The sequence below is a fragment of the Protomyctophum bolini genome (genome assembly GCF_963924005.1).
Source record: "Protomyctophum bolini genome assembly, chromosome: 17".
Taxonomy (NCBI): Eukaryota; Metazoa; Chordata; class Actinopteri; order Myctophiformes; family Myctophidae; genus Protomyctophum; species Protomyctophum bolini.
In genome coordinates this window covers 32,485,622-32,502,776 of record NC_137878.1, presented here as the reverse complement: position 1 = coordinate 32,502,776, position 17,155 = coordinate 32,485,622, and the positions used below count along the sequence as shown (strand labels likewise).

Below are 17,155 nucleotides of genomic sequence, written 5' to 3'. Positions count from 1 at the left end.
TAGATTGTTTGATGTGAGGTACCGAGGATGCATCTATCGATATGTCTGTCTGTCTGTCTGTCTGTCTGTCTGTCTGTCTGTCTGTCTGTCTGTCTGTCTGTCTGTCTGTCTGTCTGTCTGTCTGTCTGTCTGTCTGTCTTTCCATCCATCTACAGTACACATACTGTCTGTCTACACACACGCACGCACACGCGCGCGCGCGCACACACACACACACACACACACACACCTTATGCATTTGAAGTGGGGTCTGGGGAGGGGCTACATGCCCATAGGGCTGGGCGAGGGGGGTGGTCGATCTCTCTAATTGGCTGCAACGGACACATATGCAAATGAGGAAGGCGTGGCCCAGCGAGGCGGCGCGCTCCAGTCTTCCGGTGGTGTGTTCACTTCAGTGTGTGTGGGACGGACCGCTGCACGAAACATCACAACAGCACATACACACACACAGACCGCTCTGTGTGTGAGTGTGTGTGGGGACGCGTGCACGTGTGTCTGTGTGCATGCGTGCTGGTGCGTGCGTGCGCGTATCGGGATGTAATCAGTCGCGTTGCAGTAGATTTCGTGCGTTCTTTGTGTTCGCTGCCTGCCGCTGGACTCCTAGAAGCGACCATTCACGCGGTGCGTGCGTGTGCGTGTGTGTCTGCGCGCGTGTGGTCCTGGGAATTATCATCAACACTGTGGATTATTGTTATTATTTTGTATTTTTTATGGTTGTATTAATTGTTCAGCGCGGGACTGAGCTGCCGGTGCCTGGTACTAGAAGAAGGTGAGTCTCAGTCTGTCTCTCTCTCTCTCTCTCTCTCTCTCTCTCTCTCTCTCTCTCTGTGCGCGTGTGCGCTCGTTTGCGTCGGTCCGAGACGTGCTTTGCAGCCTTGTAGGTTTGCTTGCTCTTTCTATCTCTCTTTCTCTCCCCCCCCTCTCTCTGTGCCTCTCTCCATCTCTCTCTCTCTCTGTGCCTCTCTCCATCTCTCTCTCTCTCTCTCTCTCTCTCTCTCTCTCTCTCTCTCTCGCTCTGTCTCCCCTATTTTGTTATTTCCTAGTCTCCCCTCTCTGGGGTGCGTGTGTTGTGCGCGTGCGTGTCTGAGATCGGATCAGTGTATTCCCAGTAGAGAGTGGAACAGAGTCTGGCACCTTTCTGACTGACTGTCAATCACTACAAGAGCATGCTGTCTGCTTCCAACTCTTCATCAGCACCATCACACACACACACACACACACACACACACACACACACTCCTAATAAACACGTTTAACTTGGTTCGGTTCGTTTTGGTTTCATGTTGACACAGTCACAGACAGACAGCCCGACAGAGAAAGCGTTAATCCAACATGAATAATCCAGACAGACAGTTTATCAAACAGACCGATTGAACAGACATGACAGTTTAACTGTCTGTCTCTCCATCACTCTTCCCTCCCCAGAGAACAAGCACATACTCTCACATACTAGACCCTGAGTGCTTCTCAGGGACCGCCCTAGGGGGTTCCACGGCGTGGGGTCTTAACACTAGCATATCTGAGAGGTCATTTTGACAGTTATATTTTTAAGATTTTGTAGTGTAATATCTTTCCCCATGAAGCTTTCAGAAGGCCCCCCTTCCATGACCATCATCATCCGTCACCATTCCATCATCTCAGACATTTTTTACATCTGAAACATTTTCTAAATATGAATTTAAGCACATGCTACTTGTGTCTCTTTTTACTTCAGTCATTCTATGCTTGAATCTCAAGGCCCTGCACCGTAACTCTTGAGTGTACACAGACAGAACTGTTACGGGTCCATCTGTACACTTTCAAAGTCAGAGACTCTAAGACCTCTAATGGTGAATTTGGTTGCATTTGGAACCTCTAAGGGTCCATTTGGTTGCATTTGGAACTCAGAGAGTGTACATCTTTTGCACACTCTCAGAGTTCCAGGCCTGTATAAGGGTCCATTTGGTTCAACTTCCATTATCATCGACAGGGATTCCAAGACAACAGAAACTACAGGCTTTCTATTGCTGAAAAGTTAGCATGCTGAAATAGAAGCAACTGGTCTCACATTAATAAAACATTAATACAATAAAATAAAATAACTTAAATACATGGTTTATGGTTATTAAGTCACAAGTAATTTGGGGGGGGAATTAAATTACTTGTCAGTCAACTTTGGGAATGTGTGTGTGTGTGTGTGTGTGTGTGTGTGTGTGTGTGTGTGTGTGTGTGTGCGCTTGTGCGTGTCCGTACATTTGTTAAAGTGGCATAGGGGACAATCATCACAAAACGTGACACACATCTCTCATTACGCCTTTCAGCTCCAATGTGGAGCTTGGAGCTGAAAATGTTTTTTTTTTGTGGCATTTTTCATAAAAAATCGAGCAGTGTCATCGTCTCGAGAACCGTTTCGACTCGGTGTGATGACAGTGATTAATGTGAGCATATATTATGTACGTTTTATTCTATTTATAAAGCATTTCTCACAGAAAATACTCACAAAAGTGCTTTACATTCAATAGGAATAAAAACAGCATGATGAAGCATTTCAATAATTTAAATAACAGAATCACAAACTACAGTACAATCAATCAATCGGCGATATGCCTCCTTCAAATAGAGTAAACTTGTAGAAATAAATATTGTAAGGACAATGTTTGTCCATTAAGGCATACTAAAATGACGATCATTCCTCACAAGTATGGTAACACAAATGCATAGACACACGCGGTGGATAAAAATCAAGGACTGATTCCATAATGCTTGTTTAAACAGTAGTGTGCATTTAAAGTGCTTCTTAGAAGAATGTCCACAGCTCTCAAGAGCCGATCCAAAGCCTGAGAGGCCCTGTCACGTTCAGTTAGTAAGCAGCTGTACAGTTACCACAGTACTCCCAGGAATACACAGAACATTCATAGAATTATGCTCCATAAACCCACTTCCAACCTTATCTTCATATAATTGCTGCTCACTAACATGCTCATTATAAGATGACACCATTTCTGTCCACTCACCCTGTGTCTCAGAGGAGGGCCGTCGACAGTTCTTTTGGGAGAATCCAAGCTAATAGAAACTGCAGGCTTTCTATTCCTGGGAAGTTGTCATGCTATAATAGAAGCTATTGTTCTCGCCGTAATAGAAGAAAAAAGAAGAAGACAAAAATTGTTGTTTGAAATGACCAAACCTGCCTACCGATTATGTGAGTTGGCTTCTATCCATCCATCTTCCAGTTTCAGAGACCAGTTATTACTTATTGTTTCGCATCTCAAGGTCGAGTGTGTGTGTGTGTGTGTGTGTGTGTGTGTGCGCGTGTGTGCGCGTGTGACTGTGTTTTTGTGTGTGTGTGTGTGTGTGTGTGAGGGCCTGTCTGCTGTAGTATTTTTTCATTAGGATCAATCAGCCGGGCTCCATCACAACGATAGACTCATCCGTCACAGGGTGACATATGAGACATGCTGCTCCTATAAAACTGTCCTACCACCTTATTGTCTATCAGTCTATCTGCTGGTGCTGTCGGGGCACAAACCTACTATCTCAAAATGTCTACTTTATATGTCATTTAATGCCCTATAGCAAATGTAAACAGTGAAAATAGCTGGTCTACAAGCTTGTAGTTCTGCTATTTTCAGTGTTACATGCAAGGTTTTCACCCGATGGCTACCAGGGTGTCTGTCTGTCTGTATCCTGTGCCAGGGACCCCCAGAAGCGAAGAATTGTGTTAAAAAAGGTTTGCTTTTTAAAAGAAAAATATATATTTAAAAATCTTTAAGATAAACAATTCAAGACTTTTCAAAAATAGCCAAATTGTAAATTATGGTAAAAGTGGTTAAAATGATTGTTATGCCCCTAACGCCCTCACGGAACCCTGGGGGGGTCCTCAGACCCCACTTTGTGAACCACTGTTATAAACGTTAAGACGATGACAAGTATTTCCAAGAGCTTGTGAGTCTTGTGACAAAAAAATAACTACACTAACACTAAAGAGTGCGTCCAGTGTGCAACCACCTTAACACTTTTTTTGTTATCTTTTTGTGTAACAGTTTTGGACATACAAGGTTTTCACCCGACATTGTGAGGATATTATTCAGTTGTTATTGGGTTTTTAATGACATGGTTTATGGTTCTTCTGAGGTTTATTTATGAGTTGCAAGTCGTTTGGAGGGGATTTGATATATGAAACAAATGACTCGTCTCTTCTGTCCCATAGAGTTATATACTCTAGAGACCAGACAACCCCGTCCCAAGCTATTAATTTCAATGGAAGTTGTTCAGTGGCGTTTGAGGCACCCGTGAGTCTCCGTGAAGTATACCACTGTTGGCTATGGTTGTCTCGAGCGGCGGTCTCAGCTTTGAGGTGAACATTTACGCACGTTTGCGTCATGACGTCACTGAACGTCCATCCACCTCAATGCATGTCCTGCAGTTCCAGCTTTGTTTAGTAGGGTATTCGCGGCTTTAACATTGACCAGCCACTCTGGGGGCCTGCATGGTCGGTCCACTCAGAGTCCTCAGCTGTGTGTGTGTGTGTGTGTGTGTGTGTGTGTGCGCACACGCGCACGCGTGTTACTATAGTTGTGAGGGCCAAATGTCAAGTATAGTAAAATCTAAATTGACAGTGTGCGGAGTGTAATTAAGTACATTTACTTAAGTATTTGTACTTTACTTGAGTGATTCCAATTTCCAATGCTTTTACTTCTACGCAGATGATTCAGATCCAAATATTGTACTTTTACTACTCTACATGTAATTGAAAGTTTTAGTTGCGTTGTAGATTTTGATTATTATTACAAAACATACATTTAGGCCTACCACTTCAACTCTGTATAATGTGTAATTCTACTTGCTTTGTACTTTTACTCAAGTACAATGTACAACAGTTAAAACAAGTACAACAGTTCCGTTGCAGTATTGATATACTTTTACTTGAGTAAAACATGTAAATACTTTTTTCCACCACTGAGTGTATACTCGCAAGATAAATTGTTGTTGTTTTGTGGTTAAAAACTATTTTAGGCTTACGATGGCTTATAGGCTTACAATGAGGGAAAGATGCAGGTCATGGTTATTAGACCAGGGGCCCTATTTTCTCTAGTGCAGTGGTTTTCAACGCTTTTCGTATCAAGGCCCATCATTTGTTTTGCCATTTGAGCCACGGCCACCATTTGATGACATTTAGCCTCTCAGACCCAAGACTTTTGTTGTTGTTGGATAAGATTTTGTCCACAATTTTATCCCATTCTGACCTGAGATCAGATTCATACAAGGTTTCCACGGGACACACACTGGTCTGATTAACCCATTCTGACCTGAGATCAGATTCTAAAAATGTCAGTCGTTCTTCGAATTTTTCAAAAATAGCAGACCTACAAGCTCGTATCGCGCCACTCGGTGGCGCGATATGAGCTTGTAGATCTGCTATTTTTCAATAGCTAAAGCATAACATGATGCCAACACCAAAATGGGTGCCCGGTCAGAATGGGTTATGCTGTATTGTATTGATGTTGGCACCATAGGAGAGATAACAAGCATTGATCAAAATAACAATTCTATACATTCTCTAATTGTGTAGACTTGTAAATTAAGTACCGGTAATGTAGATGTTTAACAAATATCTAACTCTTGAGAGTATAAAATTAAACCAAATGGACCCCACAAGGTTCCATTTGGTTTCATTGTATGCTCTCCACTGTTGAAAAAACATTTATTTTTTACTATTTTGAAATGCATTTTAAAATTGTTCATTGATGAGCTTGTAGATTGGCTATTTGAATTATTCAAATATGTTTTTAAAAATTGAAAAAAGGCAAAGAAGTTATTTATTTGTTTGTTTGTTTGTTTTTAGGCCAAGGACCCCTTATAGAGAGAAAGTTGTAAGGACCCCTCACTACAATTTCATGTTTTCATTGATTTCATATAGATAGTGTAGCATTTATTAACGTAATAGTATTGTTTGGACACGTATCGTGTGATGTATTGTATGGGCATTGTTTGGACAGGTATTGTGCATTGTTTCAGTATTGTGTGGACATGTATTGTCACTATTGTCATGGTGTGTGCATTGTGAGCGGAGGAGTAACCTTGCGTGTGTGTTTGATACAATGCACTGTGAGTCCCTGGTGGGCGGGGTTAGATGAGTAGTGTGTCTGCTTGCTGTTGTTGTTCCTGACTCAAATCTCTGCCGTGGGACTCGCCTTTTGTTCTAATCCCCTCTCTCACACACACACACACACACACACACACACGCGCACACACAGCGTGTGTGTGTGTGTCTGAGCCTCTGAGGGGGAAAATACAGAAGAGAAGGGATTGCTGTCTAGTGTGTGTGTACATGGTGAGATTGTGTGTGTGGTGTGTGTGTGTGTTGTTTGTGTGTGTGTGTGTTTCACTTCCATGAAAGCATGCACACACGAGCTTTCACGTGCATGTGCCTCTCCGATGAAAATAGCGGATTTACCCGATTAGAGGACTATAATGCTCTCTCTCTCTCTCTCTCGCACTCACGCACGCACGCACTCACTCACACACGCACGCACTCACATACGCACGCACTCACGCACGCAACAAAGTTGAATGAACCACACATTTTGAGTTTATGAAGTAACAGAAAAAGATAAAAAACAGATAAAAGTGTACACAGCTCACACACACAAAAGCCCTCACCCCCACATGTGTGTGTGTGTGTGTGTGTGTGTGTGTGTGGGGGGGGGGGGGGGGGGGGGTAATATCTCTGCAAAAGCTGGAAAGTATACACCTGATACGGTTGGGTACCGGTTGGAACCGGATCGTAGTGGCCGCTTTTCTGTTTGTAAATATTAACAATTAGCCTGGCATGGCAAGACTAATATCACGGTGTAGATATTAGTGAGGAACTTCGGGTGGAAGATTAATTTCCAAGGCACGGTTACACATTCAAACGTCACAGCACTGGGCTCTGATTGGTCACCTACAACTCTGGGGTGAGTGAAGTGTAATTCAAACCAAGCTTGTAGGCTATTTTCAGATGGCCAAAATGTATAGGGCTAAAGGGGTTAATGTATGTAGAGTAGTGGATAGGCTATTATAGAGGGTATATACACATGAATAACAGTGAGTGGCAAATCGAGTGAGTTTAGCGTCTTTTAATGCAATCAGATTTTTCTCGCATATCCTCTATAATAGAGTAAAAGTATAATACTTGCCTGTGGGATGTAGTGGAGTATAAGTAAAAGTACTGAAAATTGGCAATATTCCAGTAAAGTGAAATGCCTCATAATTGTACTTAAGTACTCTGCTTGAGTACATGTTCTACTTTGTTACTTTACAAACAGTTATGTTGCATGATCATATTTGAACCCTAATGAGCACTTTGTTGTAGGAGTTGAGGCATTCAATATTGTTTCACTTGGTTTCACAGAAATACGGTCTGAGTGGTGCAACTCCCCCCCTCTCTCTCTCATTAGCAGGCAACAGTGCAGCACTCTCTCTCTCTCTGTTTCTGGCACAACAGCGCCCCTACTGGTACTAATAGTCATACTCGTGCTCATTAGCGTCACACGGACACAATACATAGGTGAACACACGGACACATAGGTGAACACATAGGTAAACACGGACATTGCTGTTCCTTGGAGTGCTTCCAAGGAAAAATTATATGACGAAACACGCAAGAAATGACAGACAAACTTTATACTTTCAGAGTATCTCAAATAATTGCAATTTTCTCAAATAATTGCAATCTTTTCAAATAATTGCGGTCAGGCGGTTATGTAATAATTGTGACGGACCTTACCGTACCGGTCCATTTGGTTCCATTTGTACACTTCATTGGGAATTCAATTAACACAGCTATTTTTTTTGCTGTTGGAAGTGCTGAGGAATTGTGTTCTTTCTTGTCCAGTTAATGTGCTTCGTACAGTGATTTAATGTCATGTGTTTGATCCTATACAACTGTGTTCAATAACGCTAAGTAGCAGGGCGCTGCCAAATATGCAGTCCAAAGGTTTTTCTTTTTTCTCGCCCAGAAATATAAAAAAACATAAAAATATTTACCCATTTAGACATTTTCTTCTTTATTTGTATTACCAGAGAGTTAATGTTATGATGTTTTGGGAAACGTTTTACTGAGAACTCACTTCATCTCTCTCTCTCTCTCTCTCTCTCTGTGTCTCTATTTGTCTCTCTCTCTTTTTCTTGTCCTTCGAGTTTCTGTCACCCCCCCCCCCCCGCCTCAACACTCTCACAGACATGCACGTACAAGCACACACACACACACACACACACACACACACACACACACACACACACACACACACACACACACACAGACAGACAGACAGACAGACAGACAGACAGACACACACCTCACTCTCAGTGAGGTACGGCGCCTGAATGTGGAGATGACAGGCGATTCCTCACTGCACGCTCGTGTATGTGTGTGTGTGTGTGTGTGTGTGTGTCCATGTAGCGGATCAGAGCTGTATATTTTGTGTGCTGGAATACAAAGCATAACACACATTTTTTTCAACAAATAATAGGCTTAAGCCGTGTGTGTGTGTGTGTGTGTGTCTGTGTGTGTGCTCACTCACTCAATGAGATTTGTGATTCTGCTTGAATGCATTCATGCTTGAATGTCAGTGTTGTGGATTTCTGTGTGGGACACACACACACACACACACACACACACACACACACTGCAGTGGTTGGTGTTAATTGGCTACGAGCTAATTAGCGAATGAATGTCTTTAAGCCCTGAGGCATCGTTAAGCCGCTTCACATTCTTTTCAACAAAACGTCTCCGATTACATCACCCTGTCTGTCTGTCTGTCTGTCTGTCTGTCTGTCTGTCTGTCTGTCTGTCTGTCTGTCTGTCTCTGACTGTCTGTCTGACTGTCTCTGTCTGTCTGTCTGTCTGTCTCTGACTGACTGACTGACTGACTGACTGTCTGTCTGTCTGTCTGTCTGTCTTTTAAATAAATCAGTTTAGCTGCGGATCCCGCTAAACCCGTGTTTTTTCCATTGTCTTTCCCTGCCGAACTTGCTAAACCCGCTATTTGTTTTATGTTTAATTAGCCGTTTTTGATAACTTTTAAGAAATACCGGCTTTGTCGCGGACATCGTGACGAATGAAATAAATGAAATAAAAATCTACACAATAAATCATGAATGCTAGGAGAGGCCAAAGTATATTTGGTAATTGTTTTGGAAAGCTAGAAGACTAGGTCCAGTTTCAAATTGTAGACAGGTTCTCTTTCATGACGGTTTTGACGGAGGTTGGCAGTCACACCGTTTGATTGCTGCTGGTAGGGCCTTCCACATTTTGGTGACATAGGGCAGTGGTTTCCAACCAGTGGTCCTTGAGGCTTTTCTAGGTGGTAACCAAATGGTAACCAAATGGACCCTTATAGATATCTTTTACTCTTGAGAGCGTAAAATGAAACCAAATGGACCCATTACTTCATTTAAAAGAAGTCTACACAATTAGATAATTTAAGAAGAAGTGTTATTTTGATCAACGACAACTAAATATTCTTTAGTTTTTGGTCTGAGAGGCTAAATCTCATCAAATGGTGGTCCGTGGCTCAAATGCCTAATACATAATGGGCCTTGAACTGAAAAGGGTTGAAAACCACTGACATAGGGGAATGAATTCATCCCCATGTTTGTGCCGAATCTAGGGGGCATTATAGTATCAGTATAGAGTTCCTTCTGGTGTTTTGCCCATGGACGTTTTTAACTCTTTTGAAGTAGTTTGACAGGTGCATGGGCACATGGTCCCGTGAGTATCTTGAAAACCAGGCCCATTGCAAGTTAGGTGAGTCCTAGAGTAGGTGTGAGACGTGTAGTCTGATATTTGTTTTGAGAGGTGCCTTTGAGGTTCTAGAGTCCATTGGTTCCACTGTGTTCCCCAGCTATAGTAAATGATACAAAGTTTGTAACCAAATGGACCCCTATAGATGTTTAACTCTTGAGAGTGTAAAATTAAGGTTCCATTTGGTTTGATTTTACACTCCCAAGAGTTTAATTAATGTTAAACATCTGCATTAATTAATTTAATCTGCACAGTTAGAGAACGTAGAATTATTTGATATTATTAATTCAGCATTGAATTGTGGACAAAATCTTATCCAAGTATTGGTCCTGAGAGGCTAAATCTCATCAAATTGTGGTCCCATGGCTCAAATGACGAATAAATAATGACCTTGAAATAGGTTGAAAACCACTGTGCTATCTAGAGCATTGCATGCATAGTCATACTGACATCTATTAGTACTCCAGCAAGTGTCCGACTCCTCAGTGCATTCCTACTGATCAACGAATAGAATTACCGAGCTCAGAGCGAAGGGCTTTTTCAACCTGCAATTTGTTCTTGACCGACACCAGGAAAGCCGTGAAACAAGAACAAATTGCAGTCACATGTTGATGTCATGCTGTCACCGTAAAGGCCCTAGTATGCTTCCTGAAGTAACGCCACAGTTCACTGGGAAGAGAGAGGACCGTTCTGTTCACATCCACCGCATTTTCTCTTCCCCCAGATAGCATTTCATCCAGTTTGTAATGCATTTCATGTATTATTGAATGACAATAAAGCTAAAGCTATTTATCTTGTGTCTATCTGAAAAAGTGTGAGAACTACTGATTTAGAAGCCAATGCATTTGTAGAATCGGCCCCAGGTCTTAATGGGTTAAGTGTAGGATCTGGTGAGATGCGTTCCTGCGTTGTCAAGCTTGCGATGCACAGCGAGGCTTTGCATTCTGCAGGAAGTGGAACGGAGAATATAAGATGAACTCAAATGGACACGGTTCGCCATGTTTTGTTCTGTTGCGCTATTACTTTGAAGTTTGAATGGTGTCTGCGTGAACTTTGGCTCATCGTTGAATGAACAAGGCTTTGCTCTCAAGTAAAGAGACAACTAGGAAAGCAACAGCTATTCCCTCTCTCCTCTCCTCCACTCCATTCAGTACCGGGGAGGGAGGGGGCTGTGTTTTGTTACACTCGTCGGAAATCAATGTAACAAGAAAGCTGGCTTATAATCATTATTGGAATGGCCCAAATTGATTCACACTTCCCGCAAGCTTTGCATCGTGGTTTACATTGAATTTGGCTATCTTTGAACTTTTGAAGAGCTTATTGTCGAGGAGGCACACCATTACATTTGCAAAATAACATAAATATCGTCCAAATTGTTACGATATTTATCGCCACCTTACTACAGTCTCTCTCTCTCTCTCTCTCTCTCTCTCTCTCTCATTGGAGGTTTAGACACGCGACCTGATCTCATACATACACAATAACTGTGTGTGTGTGTGTGTGTGTGTGTGTGTGTGTGTGTCCAGACAGACAGTATAGTTAGTCCGTCATCACAACATGTACGCTGTTAGGGGTACTTCCACTTTCCATCCAGAAGTCATGACCTCACCCCTCTGTGTGTGTGTGTGTGTGTGTGTGTGTGTGCGCGCACGTGCGTGCGACTGATATGAAAACAGGGAAATGGGACGACAGGAAGTTCTCAGAGAGTGTGTGTGTGTGTGTGTCAGAGCTGACCACAAAGCTTTTGTTTCAGGGGTCAAATGTTCGTGGAATGTTTGGTTGAAAAGTTCTTGATATACACGAAGCGGGTGCAGTACTTAGTTTAGACAGTTTTTGGTTTAGACTAGTCATTGGTTGGACCAGTCATTAGTCCTACAACTACAACCTATCTCAAACCCTCACCCTAAACCTAACCTCCCACGGGGCAGCACATTTAAACCTAACCTTAACCCAATGACTAGTCTAAACTAATTATGCACCCCACACAAAGCACAGATAGACAGACAGACAGACAGACAGACAGACAGACAGACAGACAGACAGACTTTTGATATATTGTTACTAATACATTCATGAAACAAAATAAGTAGAAAGAGTTGCAATTTGTTTGAGGTTGAGCCCTTTTTTTCTCCATAGATTGCCTATACTAATTTGCTGATTTGGTGACTTGGTGATTTGATGACTTGGTAATTTGCTGACATAGTTGCTTGGTGATTTGGTGACTCTGTGATTTGCTGATGTGGTGACTTGGTGATTTGCTGACTTAGTTTCTTGTTGATGTGCTGATGTGGTGATTTGGTGACTTGGTGATGTGGTGATTTGTGACAGTTGAGTCTCCAGGAACAATGGAACCAGAACAGCGGTGACATTGGATGGTTGACAGAACAACCTTGTGGCCATCATTTTACATGATTTTTTTGCCATTCCAAATGAACCTAATATTCTCTCTACAGAGAAAAGAAAAACAGGATAACGTGATACTTTGGGAAATCAAGTGTGACATTCAGCTCAGGCATTGCAGACAGACAGACAGCTCAGGCATTGCAGACAGACAGACAACCAAATAGTGAAACTACAGGGGACCTGTCCCCATTCGCCCCTGTGTCAATTACGTGTGTGTGTGTGTGTGTGTGTGTGTGTGTGTGTGTGTGTGTGGGTGGGTGTGTGTGCGTGCGTGCGTCTGTCACATTCTTTTACTGTGGCTGTCTGTCTGCTGTTTTAGAAGACAGACAGACAGACAGACAGAAGGAGTAAGAAAGGAATGGAAAGTCAAAAGTCAGAGAAAAGAAAATATGTTGAACTCCTCTCTCTCTCTCTCTCTCTCTCGCTCTCGTTCTCTCTTTCCCCAACTCTCTTCTGCTCTTACCAGGAAGTCACTCGTAAAACACCATATATGGTCAATAAATGTTCTTGGTGTGTGTGTGTGTGTGTGTGTGTGTGTGTGACTGTGTGTGTGTGTGACTGTGTGTGTGTGTGGACTTAGACGTTGGCTCAGAGCCACACAAAACCATTTTCACCTTAATTACCCCCCTCACACACACACACACACACACACACACACACACACACACACACTAATACATTTCTATGTTGTCTCTGTCTGGTGGAAAGCGAGAATAGCCAATCTACAAGTTGAGAATCACGGGTGCCGACGATGAGGGTGTGACCTGTACTGTCGCCACGTACTTACTTGACATTTTAGTTGATGATTAATTGTCATACACGTTTCAATTTGTATTTGGGCATTGAACACCGGAAAACACAAATTAAAAATGACATTACTGTTTGGCTTTTAGGCTTCATGAACAAACATTGCAGATATGACAAATGACTTGTATAGTTAATGACTTTGTATTACCTCATTGCCTCAACTAAAACCCCCCGATCGCTGTTCCTACCGCCACCATAGACTCTGGCTTTATTTCACATCAAGAAGAAGACCGTTCATTGGCGTGTTCAATCCAGCTCAATCTGAGCCGTAATTCAGAGAAATAGGGCTATAAAAGTCGGGCTGCCCCAGTATTGTGTGCATGCCGTGAGTATTTTTTTTCCTATGACACTCTAAGCGTTGACTAGCGACCATGAGCCCTGCTTTACGGTAAATATGAGCATATGATTGTTAATTAATAGAAACTAGAAAGCTCAAAAACACTTAAACACATTATTGGTGCCCTGGTAGTTCAATAAAAAAGAAGTTAAAAGCGATACTGGCGGTGTCATTTACAAATAGTTGTGAGCTTGCAGATCTGCTATTTCTGCTATTGTCCCTGTGTGACTATGTCCTAACCTATGTGACTATGTCCCGATGTTTAGAGTACCAATAGGGGGTGCTGTTGCACCACTCGCTTCAGACTGGTCAGATTCTTTGCATGTATGAAAGTGTATGATCATTTTTCAACATGGAAACGATTATGACAATTATGCAAAATAAATGATTATCTCAAATAATGGCAATTATGTGATAATTGTGACAAAACTATAGTGACCTGCCCGAACTCTTGTCAGCCATAGTCAAAGGTGAAAAGGTTTGAAGCTCGGGTCGGGGGCAGCAAGTGCATTTACTGCAATATGCAAGCGGGTATGTGGGAGGAGAGGGAGACAATGGACATAAAAAAGAGCTTAAATTCATTCTAATTCATCTTTCTAATTCATAACAAATAATATTTTGGTACATGAAGCCACATAATCAAATTTAAAAAATGTGCATTTGTTTTGGTTGTTTTCTTATGATTTAATTGCATAAATTAAATTAAAAGTGCATTCTAATTTTACTGAATAGTCAGTACAACTATGCCTAATGTTAAATAACGTTGACTATAGGTTGGACAAGTTATCTTATGATTCAATACTGTGGCAATATTACACGATATTTGCGATCATTGACGTATTGCAAGAAATGTCACCTACGATACATCACGATATCTTTAATTGAAGAAGACTAAATACCCATAAAATGGCAAATCTCTCTCTCTCTCTCTCTCTCTCTAGAGAGAGCTGGACACATTAAAGTGCTAACCCATGAAACAATATTAATTTAAACGTGGACAGTGGTTTCTGAACAGTGTTTTGATGCAACGCGTTGTGAGCTTGTCGATCTGCTATTTATTGCAAAAGCTTTCCCAGACGACACAGGTTTAAGTGGTTGATTTAATGTATCGACCGGCCACAGACGTGATCGCATGATCAAAGACACATGGTGCGGACCGCTGGCGTTTTATGGACGTTGATAAATGATCGTTTACAACAAATTAAATCAATGTCGGACTTTAAACTCATTACCCAAGATTAGATGCTCTCCCCCATCTACAGCTCTCTCTCTCTCGCTCTCTCTCTCTCTCTCTCTCTCTCTCACTGTGTGTGTGTGTGTGTGTGTGTGTGTGTGTGTGTGTGTGTGTCCTCATCCTTACAGAGAATCATAGACCTCTGTGGCCTCAGGCAATTCCCATATCTCTCTCTCACGCACGCACGCACGCACACACACACACACACACACACACACACACACACACACACACCCTTTCTCCCTATCTGTCTCTCTCGCTCAATTCAGTATAGCTCTATTAGTATGCTTGCATAACATTGATCCATCCTGTAACAGTGAAATAGAATAATTTGTTTTAAAATTATATCAAGTATAACTAGTAGTAACATATATAATTATTATATTTATACGATAGTATCGATGATGTAAAATGTAAATATTGTTGATATATCACAGTTTATAACTGGTACTTATATATATAGCTTTGTTTCGTTCTAAGAAGTTGCTCACTCATTGCAATACACATTATTTAATTATTTTACTCAAACGGAAGATCTGATAGGCCTCTATTTAGGAATGCACAATTAACCAAACCACATATATTGAAAACCAATAATACACAATTAACCAAACAATGAAGAAGCATAGGAAATTATAATGAATTTAAAATAATATATAAAAGCCTATACATTTCATAAAAATAGTGAAATATAGACGTAGACGATCTACATACTCACAATGCATTGTGAGCTTGTAGGTAGGCTACTTTAACTATACAAATACGATTATAATAATCATTTAACTTGTACTGCCCAGCCCTATCATTAGCGAGGTTTTTTTTAACCACTTAACCCCAGCATCCGTATTGAAAACAGCGGTCACTCACAAGACACTTTTATCCACCTAAACCAGTGGTTCCCAAAGTGGGGTCCGGGACCCCCAGGGGTCCTTGAGGGAGTTCCAGGGGGGTCCCCAGCTAAGTGATAGTTTGGAACCAAATGGACCCTTATGGGTCATTTGTACACTCTCAGAGTTAAATTAACATTGATTTTACAATATAAATTGGGGCAATTTGGGGGTCCCAGAGATAGAAAAGCCATTAAATGGGGGTCCGCTGGGCTAATTGCGTCAATTTGGGGGTCGTTGACATGAAAAGGTTTGGGAACCATTGACCTCTTGAACACTATTGGCTCTGTCTTGGGCACGCCTTACCCTTCATCCCTAGACTTCTTTGCCATATTTTACTATCTTGAAAAACATTTTAAAATAGTTCAACTGGCCGATCTAATTTACGTCGACACGTTGTGAGCTTGTAGATCGGCTATTTGAACTATTTTAAAATGTTTTTCAAAATAGTAAAAAATGGCAAATAAGTTTAGGGATAAGGATGCGTGTGCGTGCGCGTGATATGCACCTTACCTCATAGTATTCCGGCAGCCGACAGGCTTCTTTTGTTTAAAGTGGGAAATTTGTTATGTAGTCTTTTTTATTGGCCTAAAATATTGTCTATATACATACATTCATGAATCCACTTGCTGATCAGCTGTTAGTATTGGGCAATCTTTTTTTTACAGGGGCTTCTTGTGACCCTACACCCTACCATTAACATCCTATGGCTGGCCTTTTGCTTTATCCCACGGACTTGACACCACTCCCTGTGGTGGTGTAGAACACGTGTGTCAAATTTGAACGGTTCTTGAGTTATGTGGATTATAGACATACCTATAGGCTACACACAGAGATGCGGTGCATTTATAGATAATATATACACACCTGTGTATGCGTATGTACAGTATGTATGGTTGGATGTATGTATGTATCGATGGTGGATGGATGGATGGATAGATGGATAGAGTAGTGCTTAAATCCCTATATTAAGTGCTGCTGACGGTTGAGGATGAAGTTTAGACGTGTGCTGAAACTGAAATAACTGGTGTCCAGAATTTTCGTTGAGTGGATATTAAATTATATTTATTTACTGTGCAGAATCCTATACTTTGAATGCAAATAACATAAATAACAAACAGTCAAAACGTGGTGAATGCAACAGTCCCTGTCTGCACAGTCAGAAAACTGTTTGCCACCTATTTCAGCAACACCTGCAATTAATTAGGGACAGGGTTAAATGCCCTCCCTGTAACTATGGCAACCTAGGCCTTGATTGATAAATTGGCATTGGCTCAAATGGCTCTTACAGTGCTATCATCTCTGTCACCAAGTGACAATCTCCAATCTCTTCCTTGTTTAGACATTATTGCCACACCGATTGGCCGGATGTGTGCTGTGAAGCTCTTCTGTGGTTGGACGGTTCTGGTCTCGGGTAAGCATATATGCTCATTCTTATAATGCCACTAATCTAGGCTCTGATCCTTGTACTCAGTGGTGGAAAGTAATTAAGTACATTTACTTAAGTAATGTACTTTTTGAGGTTTTTGTACTTTTACTTCTACTCCACTACATTTCAGAGGCAAATATTGTACTTGTACTACACTACATATATTTGAAAACTTCAGTTACTAGTTAGGTCGATTTAGATTATTATTAAAAAAACATACATTAACCACTTATATACATTTTGGCCAATTGAAAAAAGCTTGTAGATATTTTCAAAAGATTGATGTACGTTT

The 17,155-nt window shown here is 41.5% G+C and overlaps 1 protein-coding gene across 1 annotated transcript in view; it reads left to right on the top strand.

The window, feature by feature from the left end:
• Positions 1 to 424: 424 nt before the first annotated feature.
• LOC308331724 (semaphorin-6C-like) overlaps positions 425 to 17,155 on the top strand; it is a gene marked incomplete at its 3' end in the record, with an annotated part of 69,670 nt that continues 52,939 nt past the window's right edge. Inside the window, exon 1 of the mRNA XM_080787215.1 lies at positions 425 to 769. The remainder of the gene's footprint in view (positions 770 to 17,155) is intronic.